This window comes from Lissotriton helveticus, chromosome 3_1 (assembly GCF_964261635.1).
Source record: "Lissotriton helveticus chromosome 3_1, aLisHel1.1, whole genome shotgun sequence".
NCBI classification, from domain to species: domain Eukaryota; kingdom Metazoa; phylum Chordata; class Amphibia; order Caudata; family Salamandridae; genus Lissotriton; species Lissotriton helveticus.
In genome coordinates, this window is record NC_136061.1 from 747,544,457 (window position 1) to 747,562,689 (window position 18,233).

Consider the following 18,233-nt stretch of genomic DNA (forward strand, 5'->3'; position numbering starts at 1 on the left):
TTCCACAGGATGCAGTCACTGCCAACTGGGGCGTTTAAGCCCAGGTGGACCGTTAGTGTGATTTTTCTTATACAGGTAGCATATAAAGTATGGGCTAAATACCTGGATCTTCAGCGGTTGCTTTTGGCTGTATAAAAAGGAAAAATACACAACTAAAATTCGACCCTTCATATTTGCAATATTTCTATGTGCTATACCTTTTCAACCCTTTTATCTAATCGAGCTTAGTCATTCCACCTACATTTCAGTTATATCGAAAAATAGGCATTATTCATTCAAGACTTTATCAATTTACACGGACAACTATAGTTGCTTTCTCAAAAAATCTTTAATAAGAATGTCGGTGCATAAATACGGGCCTACAACCCCGTGGACCGGCCACGGAGCATGCTGGAGCTGCAGATGTGGGGATATTTTTATTAGTGAAAGCTTGATGGAGTCGGTGGTCGTTTATTTCATAAATAAAGTGCGAAAAAGTTCAATAAAATCATGTCGAGACTTCAGTGTGAGTGAGTGTCATAAGTGTTGGGCTTCCAACTTTCAATAATCACGATGTGCAAAACTTTAAACAACAATTCATTGTCCGAATGTTCAATTAATACCCATCTGATGTCAATTTACCGTCTGAACTCATAATCAGTACCCATCCAATATAAATTTCTTTGTTCGAACATATAACCCGTACCCATCTTATATCAATTCATTTCCCGAACTGACAGTTTACATCCTATATCAATCCATTGTCCGAACTCATAACCAGTACACATTCTATTTCAATCTATATGTTTAAAAAACTTCATACATATCCTATGACATCAAGGCTGAGCAATCGGGGTACAATAAAGAGTTGAGGGTTTCATTTGCATCGGCGCCATTTTGGGTGCAGTCAGGCAGAACCAGGCATAGTCTAAATGTCTATTAACTCGTGGTTGGCTCAGAGCTTCTCTTGGCAGTCAAAAAGTTCCGTTAAAGGGCAAAAGAAGAGAGCGGTAGTTTGAACCACCAGTCAAAAAAAAAGGGGGGGGGGGGTGCAACAATGTTCCTACCGAGTCATACTGTGCTTTCACCGGAACTGATCCGAACTGTGGTCTATAGGACTCTAGCCATTCAAACTGAGGCTGGCGCCAGCATGGGAGCGCCGACGTCCTGCGGCTACATTTCCATCGTTCCGTGGGCAATCATGGCAGTCACTCCCCATCGGGGGTATTTGCGGGAGTCGGGGACTCCCGCGGCTCCTCTAGAATCTTCAAGGTTGTGGAGAACTATGGTGGTGGAGTAAACAACAGACCGGACCATTCCTTCATGCTGGGCCCGCTCTTGCCAGGTCGATCGCCATTTTGAAAGCTCGACAACTACCGGCGATCGCGGGGTCAAATGAGCGGACGGGCTCCACCCTGCCGGGCGAGGCGTTGCAGCATCGCCACAGTGGAAGAACCCTTTTCCGGGCGCCTGGAGCGCTGAGGGTGCAGCTGGGAAGCCTCCACCCGGGGAGGCGGGAGAGGCCTGTTCGCACCGTCTCTCCCTCCCAGTGCACCCCACGGCGTCTCGCTTGACATTTGTTATGGCCGGACCAGGCGATGAGGACGAGGGGGGGGGTCGGTGGCATGTGCAAGACATCCCCCCCAGAGTTGTCGCAGCAATTATAGAGGAAAGAAGTGGCGCCTGGCGTGTTGCTGCTGCCATTACGGAGGAGAAAAGAAAAATGTCTTGTCCGTCTCTGGGCCGGGCTTCCGGTGGATGTCGGCCGGACGCCCCTTGCTCTGGCCCCATGAACGGGTTCCTTGGCTCATCGGCTGCAGCCGGATCCCGTCGGCCCCAGCCCCCGGCCATTGGTGGCCGGACCGGGAGAATGTGGCGGGACTACCTGTTACTCTCACGTGCCACCGCGGCCGGACTGGGAGAGAGAGGGGAGGGTCGAGGACATAGACATTCCCCCCCCTGCAACTCTCCAGCGTTGTCAAGGCAATCACCTGGCCGGGTCCCGCTGGCCTCGGTCTCTCCTCCGGCTACACCCTATGTTACGATCTCCTGGCCGACTGTTGGCAGCAGGACCCGCCTTATATGGGTTGCTTCCGGCTGGGCGTAGCCGCACCCTGCTCCACTCTGGAAGTTTCCAGAGTGGGGGCGGATGTTCTGCTGACTTGCATTTTCTACAGTTTACCGTTCTTGTTTCTAACGTTTCCTGTTTCTAGGGCATTAATAGGTGTTATTATTACGTATTGTTATTGTTTCTTTGTTCGTTATTTAATAAAAGTTCATGTTCATCAGTGGCCTACTGATTTCGTTTCCCTATTCCTTTCTTTCCAGGTTGTTTCATGCTAAAGTTTTCTGTTAACAGTTTACAGTGATCACTTTATTATCTCATATGTCCTTTTTACTAGGGGTGCTTTCTGGTCGGGCCAGATGATCTTCCTCTAGTAAATGGTCCGGGCGAAACTGGCGTATCAACCAGTGGGGAGTAGATAGGCATGACAGATTACAACGGGGGACAAAGGTCCGCATTACCTACCCTTCACTACTTGCAAAGACTAGAGTATGGCGACTTCTGTGCTCGTTTGCAAAATAGAGAATACCTCCAAAAAGAACCAATTCCCAAACAGTCAATGTTCTGGCAAACAATCAATCAATGAGGAACGAAATAGGTACGACGTGTTAAAGGTTTGCGTTACCTACCCTTCACTCTCTGCAAAGGGAGAGAGAATATTCCTATTCTTCCCCGTTTGCAGGCAGAGAAGATTCCTAAGAGAACCAACTTCGAACAACTCAATGTTCGATTCAATCAATCAATCAATGGGGAGAAAAAAATAGGCACGACGTGTTAAAGTTTTGCGTTGCCTACTCTTCACTCTCTGCAAAGGGAGAGAGAATATTCCTACTCTTCCCCATTTGCAGGCAGAGAAGATTCCTAAGAGAACCAACTTCGAACAATTCAATGTTCGATTCAATCAATCAATCAATGGGGAGAAAAAAATAGGCACGACGTGTTAAAGTTTTGCATTGCCTACTCTTCACTATCTGCAAAGACTAAACAGAGTATGGCGATTCTGTGTTTGTTTGCAAATAGAGAATCTCCCAGAAGCAATCAATAGGAAATACTAGTATTTTCAAACAATCAATCAATCAATCAATTTCGCAATTTGTCGTGTGTTACGACCTTACCCGGACCGGACCATGTGGGCAGTTCTTCGCCTTCCCTTTTCCAGCGCCCGATCGTTCTCTTTCTCCATGTTTTTACCGCAGCATTCCTGTGGGATTCCAGTCAGGACAATAGGTCACTTGAGAGAGGTCCGTTCGGAATCGGTGAAGTTCATTCAATCGGCAGCCGGACGAGGGCCCTCTCAAGGCAGGTATACTCCAATCATTTAGATGTTCACCCCATCGTCTGGACCTCTCTTACCGGACCCTATGTCGCCGATGGACCCCGCGTTGGGACGCCAATTGTAGAAAAGTCAGCCCATATCGCACCCGATGCCCAGGCTGCTGGTGCAGGGCGACTCTTCATTCTCATCTTGAATAATTACCAAATAAAGAGACGGGCACTGGAAGTAGGAAAACAAGAACAGGGTTTATTACTCGCGAGGAGAGCATGTCATTTGGGACACTCGCATAGTGTCTTCGGGAGGTGCTCTAACAAGTTTCTCTGAGGCTTCGTCTTTTATACACAGGTTGGTGGCACACAGGCATCCTTTATTACAATCAACACTTTGTATAGTATGGAGGTATTCCAACACGTGGCTACAGTAAGGCCCTTATCCTCCATGCAATAGGAGGGGACTGTCATGCGGCTGAGTGTTCTGCTGATTCCATTGGAATGTGTGTGCCTGATCGAATCTCAGGGGGTGGGGCGGTCGTGATCAATAGTGGCTTCTTTCAAGAGAGACGAGTGCATACAGTGGTGGGCAATCAACTGTATCCTCGGGCTAAGGGATGACCAGCGGTCTGTGCAGACATTCAGGCTCAGAGGAAGAGGTCATCAAAGGAGGGGTATTCATGGACAGGAGGTGTTGGTCAGGCGCGGGGTGCGATTCGTAGGGACAGAGTCATGCGAGGGGAGGGCTCATGACTTGTGCGTGAGAGAGCGGGGGCAGTCAGAGTGCATGGGGGATGCTTGCAGGGTCAGGGAAGTGCGCTGATGAGCGATCGAGAACAGGGAGACCATGGTACCTAAAATGGCTGTCGTGTACGTGTGTCTATGCTAGTGGGACAACACAGTCAGAGTTTTAGCGATATCCATTCTGTTTACACCAAGGGGTACTATGAACACAAATGAACGCCGCTTATGTACATACACATTGCTATTTTTAACATATAAACATTAAACATTAGTTGCACACATCCTAATTATCTCAAAAAATTACATTTCATGTTATTTTCTCCTGTTGTGTAAATTTCTAACGTGTTACACAACTTAATTAATCACATTCAAAATACATGTATTTTAAAGAAAACACCTTTAGCATATAATACTCCCCTCCTTTTAGTACATTAGTTATGACAGAGTATATTTGAGCGCTGACAATATGTGAATATGTTGCACTCCTACATTATCTTCAGATATGATCAAGATTACACTTCTCTACTCTGCAAAAAGAAACATATATACCATCAGGCTCTTTCTGTGAAAGAAGCCCCTTCACACAGATAAACATCCTCGTGGCGATTGCAGGCTGCTAGACAGACTGTTTAAAATTGTCACAGGACGTGCATTTGACCCCCTATCGCTAAGCCTGCTGGTTAAAACTAAACGTTCTGCAGGGCTCACTGGTGAATCTGCAGCACGGTGTCTGAGACATGTTTTCATGTGGAGCTGATATCAAAATATGTCTCCTGATGCTTGTTTTTGCCAAAGGCACATTGAATTCACACATAGAACCTTCATGTTTAAATGACAACGACAACACGAGCTGCCACTCAAAAAGAAGTTTTTTTATTAGTTTAGCAAATTTTGTAACATATTAAGCTTTCTTTTTCAAGATCATATGCAGGGCTTAATTTGTGCCGGTGCTTTCCGGTGCTTAGCACCGGCACTTATTTATTAGGGCCGGGTCTATACCAGATTGCCACTGACTGCCAACTCCCATCAACACACGTGTATCACAAAATGAATCAAATCGAATGTTCAGTGTTCCCGCACTCTCATTCTGTCTACCCGTGAAGCGCTGAGACACTTAGAAATCCATGCTTTCATTTTGTGTTGCGTTGGGTGGGGGGTTGTCTAATTGGGCTGGATTTAGTCATGTGTGGCTGCAACAGGCAGGGCAGTAGCGTGCGTGCGTAACCTTTTTAAAATTCCACCGCCACGCCCTGAGCCCGCCTAATCATCAGGAAGCATCCACGCACCGGAAACGGCAGTCCGGCACTATTCAGCAGGAGCGTGTCATGAAGTGTGCAGCACCAGATCTCGGGTAGGTATTTCTGCAATCAATGTGCAGTTTTGCTGACAGAGTAGCATAGTACGTTGGATTAACATATTGCTTCACGCCACTAGCGAGGCGTTGAAGTAGACCGAAAGTTAGACTTGATGTGGACTGGGGAAAGTGCTCGGCACAGACGGGAAGTTCCTAAAGAGAAACCAAAGAAAGGGAACGGTGTTGCGAGGGCTGAACAGTTTAAAAAAAGTGTGTTGTTCTTGTTCACTCAGAACATCCGTACGAGCAAAAGCGGAAAGTGCCTGATATGAAGTTGTGTTTAATTAGGTGTTATGTTTCAGAATTCACTACCGGGGGTGCACTATGCATTCCTCTTTGAGAGCTTAATAAAAGTCAGCGCGGGTTTATGCAGGCACGTGGACACCTTTGAAGCAGGAGTATGTCAATGTGCAAGCAGATGGGCTAGGCGAAGGCAGGGCTCTGGCTGCTTCCTAAAGGCTGTTGAAACAAGTACTTTAGATGGGCGGTAATTCGTGTGACAAATCGCAACAGTTCTCAAATCGAGACTTTATTTAATCTTCATCTGTCCCCAAAGCCCCGTTCGACATAAAGACCCCTCATTCAGATAAACGAGGCCCCTGATATTCAGGCACAGGCCTCGTGGGCCCCATTATGTTTCGAAACTTGTTTTAAACACGTACAATGCAAATTGCAAAGGGCTTGGCCTGCAAGGCATTGCGATGGCGGCAAATCGGTAACTGCTCGCTGGCTGCCTTACAGCTCCAAACATCCTATCTGGTCAAGCGGTCTGTGGCATTAAGGGAGAGACAGCAGCAGACGCAATGTATGTGAGGGATTTATTTATTTATTTGTGCGTTTTTATATAGCGCGGACTTTACCCAAAGGTGTCAGAGCGCTTCACAATAGGGATAGATTGTGAGGGATAGATGGCTGAGTGCGCGCGCACAGAGACAGAAGTCCTGAACCGAGCAAGTTTCCGGGGCACAGCAGGCAATGTGAGTTGTAGAGTGAGGTCTGCAACCTGTGGGGCCTGCTGGGATTCTGGGTAGAGCCCAAACGTCGAGCCGTGAAAGTTGGGGCCACAAATTTTCTGAATAAAAAAGCAGACATATTTCGTGTACCAGAGATGCTTTCTCCGCAGCAATGAGGTTTACTTATAGCAATTCACTTAATGATTTAGAGTGGCCCCAACTTTCAACCCACATGCAGGCACAAATCGGCCGCACATGAAGGCACAAGTACATTCTGCACCCATAGAAATACTGCATACAAGCGCACATACATACACAAAAAGCACCACCGACATTAGGATGTTGTGGTGGGGGAGAAAAAAATGGTGGGTGAAACTATTTATTTCTCGCATTGTTGAGAGGAAGGGGTAAACTTCTAGAGACAGTAGAGAGAAATCAAGAGGCAGACACAGAGAGTAAAAGAGGGGGCAAAGAAGAGAAAGACAGACCTAAAGAAATAGGGATGTAGATAGAGTTAAAACGACAGAAAGAGATATAGGCCTAGAAAGAGAGAAAACATACTTGGAGATAAAGTCAATGGAAAGCAAAGAGAAAAGCGATACAGAACGCACCTGTAAACCAAAATGTCATGCCTGGTGTGTAATGGAACTAAACTGGATGTAATTGATAACATAAGAGAGAGAATAGATTGATAAATAAAGCAAGAGAGATGAAGCAAAATTTAAAGAAAGAGATGAAGCAAAATGTAAAGAAAGATGAAGAGCCAGAATGAGAGAGAGTGAGAGAGAGTGTGTGTGGGTGAGAGAAGCGATGGATTGTTAGACAGAACGAGAGAGAGAGGGGTGAAACAGAGAGAGATGGAGCTAAGCAGAGCCAGAATGAGAGTGTGTGGCAGAATGAGAGAGAGGTATAACAATTTGTTGAGCTAGAGAGAGAAAAAGAGGGACATAGGAAGTAAGACAGATATAGGTATGAGCATACGTACAGTCATCTCTACTATAATCAGACACTGGAACAGACCTTTGAATGTTGGAATGTAAAATCTTGTCCCGCTTTGGGGGTAACTTAAAATTTTGTCTGCTACAGGAATTTGTAAATATGAGAGAATGTTTAATTGCGTTGGCAAGTCATGCATTGTAGACTGCACTTAGCCCACATGAAATGACACGTGGGAGGCCTGCTTTGGCAGTGAATTGGATCTGGAATTTCTAAGTTTGAGTTGCATGGTCAATATTTATGTGTCACTTTCATAGTTATTTAGACTGTGTTTCTGTTTTATACTGTTTCTGCCAATATGTACCCTTGAGCCACAGTTTTGGTTCATTTTGATTACAGTGGCTCACTTTATTTGGTGATCCAAAATTCCAATCATGGGTAAAACATGGCTTGTTGAACATAGATGAGATGTACTTGCAAATTGTTGGATTGTGTATTAGCATTTCAGGTTTTCAATTTAACCAATCTTATGACTTCTTACCAACGAAATACCAGTGTCTTCCTGGTCGAGGACCACACTGCTTTTTCTCTTATCTGTCTTGTATCAAGACCCTGCTGGACTATGGGGTGAAAGAAAGCCTGAATAAGCAGCTACCCATGTTATATGATATCTCTTTATTAATGTAATAACTGCACTTTCACAATTTCTTTATTAACCTTCCTGCTTTCTCAAATTTGCTTGAAAATGCACCATTTGTCCACTCTTTTTTCAAAAATTTTTGCAGGGCTGGGTGAACTCCTATCAAAAACTTCAGCAAGGCTCTCTTGCTGAAATTCAGATCCAGTATTGCATCTGGTTTCAGCAGTGCCAGTTGAGTGTGTGGGTGGAGCCAATAGAACAAGTGGGTGGGGCCAGCGGAGAAGTGGGTGGAGTTGGGAAAGTGGGTGTGGTCTCCGAAAAACATTTGAGCACCTGCACTTCATTTTTTACAAATTAAGCACTGATCATATGAGTATAAAAACTCATACTACTGTTGTGGAATTATTGTTTAACACCCCCTACAATATCCTATGTTTTTACCTCTGGCTCCTAAATGTGCAGAATTACGACACCTCTCCAGATAGTAAACTTTAAAATAGTAACCTAGCCTGAATATATGTCATTTTCCCCATTTTCTGGTGTTTAAGGTGTGCGACAGTATTATCTCACACATTCTCCAGACTTTGCATTACGATGCATTATTTATTTCATATATGTCCTGGAGTTTCCCCACAGTGTGCCCGAGAAAATTAAGTGAGGGAGGGGTTTCATTTCAAATGTGTTGGGAATCCAATAGCACAGTACGGTGGTAGCAGGGAGTAAGGGTGACCTCTTCTCTCCAGAATTCTGTCTCCAGTCCTGAACTGTTCACCAGCAAATCATTATTTTCACTTGTGTTACTGTAATTAGTTAAATGGAAGCAAAACAAGACTGCAACTCCCAGGATGCACCCAGCTACGGGAAACACTGTTCATCACGACCTGGAGGGAGGTGGGCGCCTCAGCAGGGAGAATAATAATAGTTCATAAGTGCAAATAGTAATGCTTCTGACTTGAACACAGTACCTATAAAATATCTTGGAGTAATTTTCTCTGGGGAAGCTCACACACTTGTCCTAAATAGTTGAGGAGACATCACAGCTCATTGGTGAGGTTTAATTTCTCACTCTTTAAGTGAACTAGACATATTTAAGATAGCGAACTCACTGGCTACCATTAATTACAGTGTTTTAAGAGAATGATGGAGGTGCAGCTGATTACTAATGCCAGTACTGAACAGAAAATAAAGGAATGGTTCGAAGGATGAGTCAAGTAAGGCACTCAACAACAAATGGAAAGAGCTTCACAACGCCACCTCAGACAGTGACAAGATACAGCGAATATTCTTTCAAGCTGCCCCTTTCTATTCTTCCTTAGTATTTCCTTACGTGTTCCTCTGTCTAAAATCTATCCCTGTGGTTTCTTTGTTTCGTGTTGAAAAGAATTGTGGATGTTATTAACCACAAAAAAACAAAGCGTCTTTGTTCTTTTGCATAGTACATAGCTTAACACAACCAATCATTTCTTAAAAGAGGAGTTTGAGGTAGGCCGCATTCATACGCTGATTGTAGCATTAAGGTTGTTACAGTGCCTTAGATGATGGCATTACTTATGCCATTTCACTTTGAAAAAGTATTAAGTAAAAAGTATATACATGACAGCAGATGAAGACACAGCATACAGCATAGGTGCTAGTAGTAAGATTGGGGGTGGGCTGGTGCTGCAGTACCCTCAAAATAACCATGCTGGAGCTCAGAAGGTGAATGACCAAAATATTCTTTTAAATCTTTTTATCTTGTCAGAATCTCTGTGCCTTCAAATACAGAGGTCAAATGTCAGGCTGCCTTCTACCAAATTGCAGCTTATTCTTTTAACTTGGAGATTAGGGATTACTTTTTAGTTCTGTGATGACACTTAAAGGATTTTTTAAAGTAAACTATCTGACAGTCTTGCTAGAGTACGGTGAGTGTGAAAGGAAAAGGTGTCAGTTGTTTTCTTCTACACAGCATTTAATTACCTGTAAATGAACTACACAAAATGTTCAAGCTAAATTAGCAGTTTGGAGAGCACAAGTGAAGCACACTTTTCTAATTCTGTAGTGAGATGGAAACAAGATTTTAATGGATCAAAACAAAGCGAGACACTTGGTGATGTGCAAAATAAGAATATTTGCTGAAACCTGAATTCCACACATTGTTTGTTCACTGTATAGTATTATTAGTAACAATGTATGCCAGTGAAGATTTTGCGGCCCTTTCAAAGGAAAATGTGCTGTGCTTCCATACAATGCTTTAATAACATATTTGTAACAGTGTATGCCAAAATGCACCACCAGCTATACAAGAACCATCATAGACCAAGGAGGATCAGTGGCAGTGATCCTCCTTGATCTGAGTGCCGCCTTCTACACGGTAGACCATGCGATCCTCATCCACCGGCTCAGCATGATAGGAGTATCCGGCACTGCCCTGTCCTGGATCAAATCCTTCTTGGAAGGAAGAACCTTCCAAGTGTCTGATGGCACGGTCAAATCCAAAGCATTCCCGCTCCAGTGTGGGGTCCCCCAGGGCTCATCCCTGAGCCCCACACTTTTTAACGTCTACATGTCCCCGTTAGAAGACATCACGACCCCATTCGGCATAAAAACAGTTATGTATGCCGACGACACACAACTTGTGGTGTCCATCAACCAATCTAATAAAAGCCTAGACAACCTGGCTGTCTGCCTAGAGAACATCTTCCAGTGAATGTGCGAATCACGCCTCAAACTGAACGGCGAGAAGTCCGAGATCCTCTTCCTGGGCAACCCTCATAAACTCCCCTCATCCCTCATATGGCCGGACTGTATGGGTCCCACCCCCAAATCAGAAGTCAAAAGCCTTGGCATCTGGTTAGATCAAGACCTTAACTTTAAATCTCAGGCCAGAAAAAACGCAGGCACCTGCATTGGCCTTATCCAAACAGCCAGGAAGGTTCTCCATCTAATCCCCTTCCAATCCAGGAAGCTGCTCATGCAGGGTCTAGTAAACTCCAGATTGGACTACGGAAACGCCCTTTACCTGGGGGCCCCCGCCTCTGTCATCCACAGACTACAATGCGCCCAAAATGCCGCGGCTAGAATTCTAACAGGGACAAAATCAAAATGCTCAGCGAAACCAGCCCTCAAAAGCCTGCACTGGCTTCCAGTGCAACAAAGGATCATCTTTACGACTCTCTGCATCTCACACAAGATAATACACGGTAGAGGTCCACCGATCCTGAGCTCGCTTGTCAAACCCCATCACTCCAACAGGCACCTGAGATCAGATGCCCTCTCCTTGGCCAGTAACCCCAGAATCTATAAGACCCGTTCTGGGGGGAGATTGTTCTCGTACAACGCCCCAAAGCTGTGGAACTCCCTGCCAATCTCCATCCGAAGAGAACACAACCTACTGGCCTTCCGTAGGCAACTTAAAACCTGGCTCTTCCCATAGTACTTTCCCCCTCTGGAAACATAGGTTGACTGATAGCGCTGGGACGCCCTAGGGTAGCTACGCGCTCTACAAATCCGTTTCCAATTCCCAATTCCAATACACCCATACCACTCTCCTTCTGAATGGGTTTGGCTCATTTGCTATTCTTGTTGTTCGTGTGGCACTTGGATTTTTCACAATCCCTATGGCTTCGGTGATGTAATATTTTTGGCAAAATATAGAACTGCAACAGGCAAATGTCTGGGGGCAGCAATGACATAGGGGCAATATATTTCAGAAGGGGGAATTCAGAAGGTAGCTAATATTCAAAAGCAAAGTCAGAGTTTAGAGGTAGGATTACTGTGTTTAAAGTGCTGGGGAGGGGGCTGAGGGTCAAAGCACCGGGCCACATTCTCCCAGGATGACAAGGATTTTATTATTTTTCTAATCGTAAGAGTGAAAGCCTAAACATATTCTTGTTCATGTAGATAGACAAGAGTTGTGTCTTCCCTTTGTAGTTTATGTCATTTTGTGTGTGGTTGCTAGTTGTGTAAATCTCATGCGTTCTCATCATTTAATTTATTATTTTTTAGATATTCATTAGGAAACATGTGTAATTGAGTGACATCATATTCACCATGTGCCAAGTGTATCAACAACCCACTGACCCAATGATATGTTAGCGGAATTTATAGGGCGAATAGCTGCACAGATTACAAATGGTTAAGACTCAAAGATCGTTCTAGTGCGGTGACCCTGTTTGTGACATTGGCATTGGCAAATCAAAATTGGAGTTACTGCAGACTCAGCGTCCGAGCCAGGCTCACCAAATACCATCATAGCGGATGACTTGTTTATGTTTAAATGGGAGTCAGTCACAATGTTACCTCTGGAGATACGCACTGTAGTGTTTGGAGGGCACAGCATCGATTTAATGGGGAATTTTGTGTTTTCCCTTATTTTTCAAGATAGGGTCATCTCCTCAAAAATATATGTCGCAAAGAAAGGATACAACATTTAAGGGTGTGGTTGGCATGGTATTGTGGTTGGGCACCGACTGTCCCATTTCTTTAGTCGAACCTGTCACGCCTTTGTTAACTGTTTCCAAATTGTTGACTAATCATAAAACACTGTTCGAAGACTGACTAGGTTTAGTCAAGGGATTCAAACATAATATATTGCTAAAGGAAAATGCTGTACCAGTGGGGCATAGGTTAAAAACATTCCTTTCAGCATAAGAAGTCAGTTGAAAGAGCACTTGGCTGCCCTGTGTTCAGGAAAGGTTATGGAATCGGTTGATTCCTCTCAGTGGATATCTCCCATTGTCATGGCCAAAAAGAAGAATAGGGACATGAGGCTCTGTGTTGACCTCAGGTCACTGAATAAAAATATCTTAGTGGATTGTTTCCCCCTACCCAAGATTCAGGAGATGTTAGCACAGTTGTGGGGCCCCAAGGTTTTTGCCATCATATACCTGAGGGCAGCTTACCACCAGGTTGAATTAAGCATGAAAGCGAGGTTATTATGTGCATTCAATGCCCCCTTTGGCACATATAGATTCCTGCTGTTACCATTTGGTTTAGCATCAGCTGCATCAGTCTGTCAGAAGTTAATTTTTCAGCTTGTTGGGGACTGTAAGCATGTATTGGTGTATCAGGACGATATCCTGGTATTTAATGCGAGTGAGGAGGAGCATTCGAAGGTTCTATATGAGGTTCTGGGCACGTTAAGAGTTCAAGGGTTCATTGTGAAGGAGGAAAAATGTTGTTAAGTGGTACTAGAGGTCGAGTATCTGGGACATGTTTTTTCTGGAGAGGCATCAAATATAAAACTAATTTGGTAGACGCGATCAATTGTTGTCCTGAGCCTGAAGATAAGGACCTTCTGAGATCATTTCTGGGTCTTTGCAAGTACTACTTGAAGTTAATAGAGAACTTTGCTTTTCAAACAGAATGACTCAGGAAACATTTACACAAAGGGGAAATCTTTGAGTGGGGAGTTGACGAGCTTGAAGCATTCGTAGGTTTGAAGAAATTAATTCTGAAGCCCCTTTGCTTTATCCTTTCAGAGATGATGTGATGTCCATTGTAATGGTCGATGCCAGTGGGGTTTGTTGCTGTTCTTTCCCAGATGGTGGATGGGAAGGCAAATACTCTTACATTGCCTTCAAGGTGCTTATCCATGGTGAAGCGCAACTACAGCACCATTGAAAGGGAGGCCCTGGCTTGTGTGTGGACAACCAGACATTTTGTGACCTATTTGTGGGGACAGAATTTTTCACTCATCACAGACCATAAACCCCTAGATTACCTGTTGTCTGAAAAGAATTTGATCAAGGCTAGTCCTAGATAAGTAAGACTTCTTCCCAGGATGTATTAATTCAATTTCCTTGTCAAACACATTGCTGGGGCCAAGAACTTGAGGGCAGATGATTTTCTGTCCAGATGTCTGGTTAGCAGCAGTGAGAGTAGGTCTGGAGATGAGCACAGTGAATGTGTTGTTGGGAAGGTGGATGGAATTGTGGCAGCTGAGGGGGCAGTATCTTTCCTGGAATGGAAAGAATATGCTATGCTTGACAGATGTTAACCCATGCTGAATAAATTCATCATTGGAGGTTGGCCCCAAGAAAGAAAAGTGAGTGAAGATTTCAAGCATTATTATAAGATTAAGGAGGAGTGGAGCTTAGAAGAACAATTAGTGTTGTGTGGTAGTGTGTTAATTCCCTCAGTCCCACTCAGAGCTCGCTTGGTGAGGATAGCACACCTGGGCCATGTGAGAATGACAGACAAGAAGAAAACAGTATGTAATTTGTTCTGGTAGCCTGGCATGGACAACGATATTGACGTAATCGCATGGAAGTTTAAAAAAAAACTTAGGACCCATCTCTTTGCTTGATTAGCCTCCTTCATACCCCTCTGGCATCGCGCCGGGACACTCATGAGTATCCGTGCATGCTACAAGTGGATATAACATAACATAACATAACAAGCGTAGCGGTTGTTATTAGGCTGACAAATCCTTGTGAGTTTATATAACTCCATTGTGCCCGGTCGAGTTTCCTAGTGTGCCTTGGTAAAAGCTGGGTGGGACCCATGTATGATTTGCCAGCAAACCTGAGATATGTTTTGGTGATGGTAGATTATTTTTCTAAATGGGTTGAATGCAAGTTCATAGGGGCACCTAACACCTTGGCTCTCAATGATTTTCTGTTGTCACTATTCAAAAGATGAGATTTTCCCCAAGCATTGGTCACTGATAATGGTGTGCAATGTAGGTCTGGCGCAATGCAATCATTCATCAGTTGGCATGGTATCAACAATCTTTGTTAGCCTGTACAGCCCACAAAGGAATGGAATGGTGGAAAGGGTTAACAGAATGTTGAAAGAAACCATTTAAGTGGCTTTGGCATCTAGGGAGGAAGTGTTAAAATCCGTACAGGGTAAGTTATGAAGCTATCTGAACATGCTGCACGCCTCCAAGGGGATCTCCCTATTCGTTTTGTTAAGAAGCGGGTTCTCCTCTTGTGATTTGTCTCCAGCATGGTTATACAAGACTAGGGCTGGTAAGAAGATGCCAGGTATGGAGGAGGTGAGATCCAAGGTGGAAGAGGGCCAAAGCAAGAGCACAAAAAGACATAAAGTAAGACATAAACTATTTCGGGTGGGCAATGTGGTGAAAATCAAGAGGCCACATGGGCAGAAAAATAATGGGTCCAAATTTTTCCTAGTCACGCAGGTGATAAAAGTTTCTAGTCATGCTTTATTGGTGAAGAATGGTAAGTAGTGGACCAAAACGATTGCAGTCTTTACTAAGAGGATGGGAGCGTGTGTGGAGGAGGCACCTTCAGTGAGCAAGTACTGTGGATCACTCCAACAGGAAGACCTTGCAGATACGGCATTATGCCTGATATATAAGAGCCCTTTAACAATAACTTCAGGAACCGCTGACAGAGACGGATCCATTGGAATTTAACTTTAAAATGCCCTGAGAAAGCACCAGGCCGGATGGCCATGAAAAGGGGTGAAACACGTGTTGGCTGTTCTTTCACTCACTCTAATGATAGAGTGACAACACCATTCATTATAAAGACCTTATAAAGTGAAACATTGTGCGACTGGAATTATTCCTTAAAGAAAATATGAAGCAAATCTTGCCCTGACAACCATGATGAACCAAGTACAGTGGATGGTGGCTGGGTAGTGAGATTGTAAGGACCAATGAGACAGAGAGACGTGGTCAATTCAGATTTAAGTTATAGGAGTGGAGGCAGTGCCTATTTTATTAAAAAATAAATGCTGGGGCTCTCGTCAGGAGGCCACTGCAGCTCCCACCATACATTGCCCCGGCCAGCACTGCCAAAGGCAGTACCAACACAATTACTAATCATCACACTCTTAAAAGTGTGACAATTCAGCCTAATCTAGACCCCCAAAGCTTTAAAAATGGTTTGGGCACCAGTTAATAGCCATTTTTAGGTCTCGCCTATGCAGTGCGCATGCGCTGCATAGGCAAAAAGACCTTTAGCAATCGCTTTGGCTTTTCAGCCAAAAACGTGCACACGTCCATTGCCTTCAATGGGAATGCATGCACGTTGGGCGATTCACTTGCGGGAGTGCGCGGCGCCATATGGTAGCAATTATCGCTCCTGGTGCTGCTCACTCTCGCAAGTGAAACGCTTTAACTTTTCCCGAAACTTGGCTTCGTCGGATATCAGATCTGAGAAGGGAAACAACATGTTTAAATTTCTTTTACTGGTTTTACTTGTCTTCAGCGGGCTCTGCGTTGCTGGGAGTGCAGGTAAGCGGTATTCGGTTTGATTTGTGGCAGCTGGTTATATCTCATTTGTTAAAATTACGGTGTTAATGTTGCAGTGAAGAAATGAAAAGTGGGTCTGATTCTGCGAGCCTTGTGTAACACAACGAGACAGAACTGTACTTTCTGTGTGCACTTTCCTGCGCATTATGTGTTTTTATCAGGCTGAATCTGGCGCATTACTTTATGAAAGAACGGGGATTTCAGAACACAGATTATCATTTATAAAATTTTTGAAAATACAGCGTCACATGTCTTTAAACATTTTAACTTGCAAAGCGTACTGGGAATAGTTTGAATTTGACCTCGTTTTGCGCACATGAAGCTGTTTTCATCTTATGTTTACAAAGAAACAAGGAAAATCATTTTGGAAACAGACAGAGATGTAAAAATGTTTGGTTACTGTTCCCGGCATTTTGAGCTCTGTCGCATTTCAGCATTACCAGTAAAACTCTGCTCGCATTACAAGATTGTCGGTAATACTGTGCCAGCATTACAAGATTGTAGGTAATACTGTGCCCGCATTACAGCATTGCCTGTAATATTGTGCCCGCGTTACAGTATTGCCAGTAATGCTGCCGTTCTCACTGGAATAATTCTTGGCAGGGTTTTCAGGCGGCTACAGCATGCCAATAACCACATCAGTGGAAGATGGAATATACCAACAGAGGGCATCTCTTGTCTCTAGGAATGACTACTAGTTAATGTGGTGGTGGTGGTAAATATTTCCTTTTTAATGATTCAGAATGAGTGAGAAAAATTCAGGGAAACTGAAAAAATGTATGGCGCTTGGAGTTTGGACATGTGTATATTGTGTATCATCCGATCTAAGATGCCATGTACTCAGAGTGTAACCTGAGCGTGATAGTCACTTTAACCCAGGGTTAGAATAAGTGACATCACGCACCCACTGGCCTCCCCTGACGTCACAGGGGTGACTCCTTCTCACAGTCTGATCCATGAACAGCCTCCTAGTTGCAGCGGAGGGGGGGTAGTAAGTGTGAACTGCTGGCAGTAAACAAGTCTCTTCGAGCCCCTTTTTCAGGTCTCGCCTACGCAGCATGCATGTGGTGCATAGTTAAAAAGACCTTTAGCAATTGCTTTGGCTTTTCAGCCAAAAATGTGCTTGCGTTCCATTGCCTTCAATGGCAATGCGTGCACGTTTGGTGATTTACTTGCGGGAGCGCGCGGCGCCATATGATAGCAATTATCGCTCCTGGCGCTGCTCGCTCTCGTAAGTAAAACGCTTTCACTTTTCCCGACACTTTTTAAAAATTTACTTTTAGCGCTTGTGCGCTTGTTATTTAATCCTGCTGTCACCTTAGTGTAAGTGTTAGGAGGATACTTACAGACTCAAGCCTCAAATACAATCCTCCCAGCCTTTCCCCAGAGCTGGCATTGAATGTCCTTTCCGGCCTCCCTTCCTTGTATTTCCTCATCCGCAATGATTGACTCATTCACGCCATATATATTCCACTCACGATCTGCAGCTCCTTTGTCCCTTCCCCAAGGGCTCAGGAAGCAAACACCATGGCGACTAGGTGTGTGTCACTGTCACAGTGGCAGTGGTGTAACTGGGACTTCTGTCACTTGGCCCAGGCCGCCATGCTGTTGCAGGTGCGAGTGTACTGGGGTAGCCGGCAGTTGACCCTTTAGCAAATTAGGAATTGTGAACATAATGCGATAGCACCTGCCTATAGCTCAGATGATAGAATTGTATACATAACACTGGGGAAGCTCTTAGTTTCGCCGGAGATGGACAACTGGGTGACTAATGTCTTCCGCTGTGACCTTTTTCTCCTCTTCCTCACGAAAAAGCAGGCACCGGAGCAGGAGGACTGGGCAGCTCAACAGGTGCTCCTGTGAGCAGCTCCCCCCTACAATAGCATGTAGAGAGAAGAGGACTGTGGAAGCGACAGGTGCCCTGGTGTTTTGTTAGCAATGAAGCAGCAATACTGGGGCAGTGGGCAGCAGAGTGGAGGGTAGAGTGGGGCGTTCATTTATACTGCACTGAGGCGACCACGCACTGTTACTTACATAACACATTTATTTTACATTTGATAATTACGTTATTACATCTGCACTTTGCTGAT

At 44.5% G+C, this 18,233-nt stretch overlaps 1 protein-coding gene across 2 annotated transcripts in view; it reads left to right on the forward strand.

The window, feature by feature from the left end:
• Positions 1-18,233, forward strand: part of GALNT18 (polypeptide N-acetylgalactosaminyltransferase 18) — a 1,871,693-nt gene that overhangs the window by 397,558 nt on the left and 1,455,902 nt on the right. The window contains exon 1 of one of the 2 annotated variants that reach the window (XM_078680940.1): positions 5,321-5,405. The exons of the other annotated variant lie outside the window; for it this stretch is intronic. The gene's annotated coding sequence lies outside the window, so the exon portion shown is untranslated. Of the gene's footprint in view, positions 1-5,320; positions 5,406-18,233 lie in introns of those variants that run through there. 2 annotated transcript variants of the gene reach the window in all.